We start from the raw sequence: 3,812 nt of genomic DNA, 5'->3' as shown, positions 1-3,812 counted from the left end.
GAGTAAAGGAAAATTCATTTTGATAGTTTTATCATAAAGTTACAGAAAAATCTTATTGAATTAAAATTTTAGCCCACATGCAAACTTTATGTCATTGGAATTTTAAAACATGAATTACATTGGTAAAACATGATATTGTCTCAAAATTTTAAGCATATGATATTTTGTGCAGTTATGCAACCTGCGAGTTTTTCTGATATGAAATGTGACATTCCCGAACTAAGGGCGATAACTATAAAATATGAAAAGAAAGAATTCTTCTTCAATTAGGGTGGATGGATATTGATTATGCTATACGGAAAGACGAACCATCTGCTATTACTGAAAACAGCATTCCGGATGATGTTGATCTTTATGAAAAATGGGAGCGATCTAATCGACTCTGCGCAATGTTCATAAAGACCAAATCTCTGCTGGCATGTGTGGTTCTGTCGACCAGCATAATAATGTCAAAGAATTACTGAAGGCTATTGATGAACAATTTCAGTCTTCAGATAAGGCACTTGCAAGCACCCTAATTATGGAATTCTCTTCATTAAGGCTCACCAGTGTAAGAGGTGTGCGAGAGCACATAATGAAAATGCGGGACATAGCGGCTCGGCTCAAGACACTTGAAGTGGAAATGTCTGAGACTTTTCTTGTGCACTACATTTTATGCACTCTTCCAAAGCAATATGGACCCTTCAAAATTTCTTACAACACACAGAAGGATAAATGGTCAAATAATGAATTAATGACCATGTGTGTTCAAGAGGAAGGAAGGTTGTTGATGGAAACGAGTGATAATATATTTATGACTACACAAGGAAAGTACAAGAAGCAAGCCAAAGTTAAAGGAAAAGGGAAAGGAATAATTCCACCCCAACCTGACATTAAGAAAGAATCCAAGTGTTTCTTCTATAAAAAGACGGGACACATGAAGAAAGATTGCAATAAATTTAAGGACTGGCTTGAAAAGAAAGGTATTCCTACTTCATTTGTCTGTTATGAATCTAATATGGTTAATATGATTTATAACACATGGTGGATTGATTCTGGTTCTACAATCCATGTTACAAATACCTTGCAGGGTATGCAAAACCTAAGGAAGCCAATAGAAAATGAGCGGAGCATCTATTCAGGAAACAAGATGTCTTCGCATGTGGAGGCTATTGGGACTTGCTGCCTTATATTGGATAGTGGTTTCATTTTAAAATTGGAAAAGACATTTTATGTTCCTAGTTTTTTTAGGAATTTAATTTCAGTTTCAAAACTTGTACCACTTGGTTATTCATTTCAGTTTTTGGATAAATCAATAAATTTGTTTTATAAATCAAATCTTATTGGAAATGGTACAATGGTTGATGGTCTTTTCTCTATTTATTTACAAAATAATAACACCACTATGCATGTTCAAGGAGGTATTAAAAGATGTGTTATAAATGAAGATTCCTTTATATTATGGCATCGGAGATTGGGACACATCTCCATAGATAGGATTAAAAGATTAGTAAATGATGGAGTACTCAGTACTTTAGATTTTACTGATTTTGAGACTTGTGTGGATTGCATTAAGGGAAGGCAAACTAATAAGTCTAAAAAGGGTGTCAAGAGGAGTACAGAAATATTAGAAATCATACATTCAGATATTTGTTGTCCAGATATGGACATGCAAAGTCCGAAATACTTCATCTCTTTCATTGATGATTACTCACGATACATGTATATCTACAGGCTTCATAATAAAAACGAAGCACTTGAAGCCTTTAAGGTTTTTAAGGCTGAAGTGGAGAAGCAATGTGGAAAATATATTAAGATCGTGAGAACTGATAGAGGTGGAGAATATTACGGTAGATACACTGAGAATGGACAAGCACCTGGTCCGTTTGCGAAGTTTCTTCAAGAACATGGGATTGTTGCCCAATATACTATGCCTGGTTCTTCGGACCAAAATGGCGTAGCTGAGAGGAGAAACCGAACATTATTGGACATGGTGAGGAGCATGTTTAGTAGCTATAAACTTCCTAAATCTTTATGGACTGAAGCTCTTAAGACAGCTGTGTATATATTAAACCGAGTTCCAACCAAGGCTGTCCCAAAAACGCCATTTGAGTTATTTAAAGGTTGGAAACCGAGTTTGCAACATATACGCGTTTGGGGTTGTCCTTCTGAAATAAGAGTTTACAACCCACATGAAAAGAAGCTGGACCCAAGAACTATAAGTGTATATTTCATTGGGTATGCCGAAAAATCCAAAGGGTACAGATTCTATTGTCCATCTCACAACACTAGAATTGTGGAATCAAGAAATGCAAAATTTCTTGAAAATGACTTGATTAGTGGGAGTGATCATGACATAGTCTTTGAGAATGATCACATTAATGCACAACCCTCTTATTCAAATAACAGATTGGTCGTTATTCACACCCCTCAAGACCAAATGGGTGTTAGGCAACCAATTACTGATGTTCCACAAATCGCTGATGAAAATCCAGTAGATCAAGTTGTTAATGAAGAACAACAAGAAATTGTTGATCAATCAAACAACCTTAGGAGATCTACTAGAATAAGAAGATCAGCAATATCTAGTGATTATGTTGTGTATTTACAAGAATCGGATTTTAATATTGGAGCCGAAAATGATCCTGAAACATTTTCACAAGCCATGAGTTGTAATGAGTCAAAACTATGGTTTAATGCTATGAAAGAAGAGATGAATTCTATGGCAGTTAATGGAGTCTGGGTTCTTGTTCAGTTGCCTGATGGTGTAAAAGCCATTGGATGTAAATGGGTCTTCAAAACAAAGAAAGACTCATTAGGCAACATTGAAAGGTATAAAGCAAGACTCGTTGCTAAAGGATTCACTCAACAGGAAGGAATCGATTATAAGGAGACTTTTTCTCCTGTATCTAAGAAAGATTCTCTCCGTATTATTCTAGCATTAGTTGCACATTTTGACTTAGATTTGCAACAAATGGATGTGAAAACAGCTTTTCTTAATGGAGTACTAGAGGAAGAGGTTTATATGAAACAACATGAATGATTTTTCTCTAGTAATGGTGAGCAATTGGTTTGTAAGCTTAAGAAATCTATATATGGATTGAAGCAAGCTTCCCGTCAATGGTATTTAAAATTTCATGATGTTATCTCTTCATTCGGATTCGTTGAGAACCCCATGGATCAATGTATATACCAGAAGGTCAGTGGGAGCAAGATTTGTTTCCTTATTCTATATGTAGATGATATATTACTTGCAACAAATGATAAGGGTTTGTTATATGAGGTGAAACAATTTCTCTCTAAAAACTTTGATATGAAGGATATGAGCGAAGCATCTTATGCCATTGGCATTAAAATACATAGAGACAGAAGTCAAGGTATTATAGGTCTGTCTCAAGAAACCTATATCAACAAAGTTTTAGAGAGATATCGGATGAAAGATTGTTCACCAAGTATAGCTCATGTTGTGAAAGGCGATAAATTCAATTTGAGCCAATGCCCAAAGAATGATCTAGAGCGGGAACAAATGAAAAACATTCCTTATGCTTCTGCTGTCGGAAGCTTGATGTATGCTCAGGTTTGCACTAGACCTGACATTGCATTTGTTGTTGGGATGTTGGGAAGATATCAGAGTAATCCAGGTTTAGACCATTGGAAAGCTGCAAAGAAAGTCATGAGGTACCTTCAAGGGACCAAAGATTATATGCTTATGTTCAGACGAACTGAGAATTTGGAAGTAATTGGCTACTCTGATTCAGACTACGCTGGCTGCATTGATTCAAGAAAATCCACTTCAGGATATATTTTTATGCTAGCTGGTGGAGCTGTATCTT

The sequence above is a fragment of the Primulina huaijiensis genome, chromosome 11, assembly GCF_012295235.1.
Source record: "Primulina huaijiensis isolate GDHJ02 chromosome 11, ASM1229523v2, whole genome shotgun sequence".
NCBI lineage: Eukaryota > Viridiplantae > Streptophyta > Magnoliopsida > Lamiales > Gesneriaceae > Primulina > Primulina huaijiensis.
The sequence above is the reverse complement of the archived record's forward strand: the minus strand, read 5'-3'. Positions refer to the sequence as shown.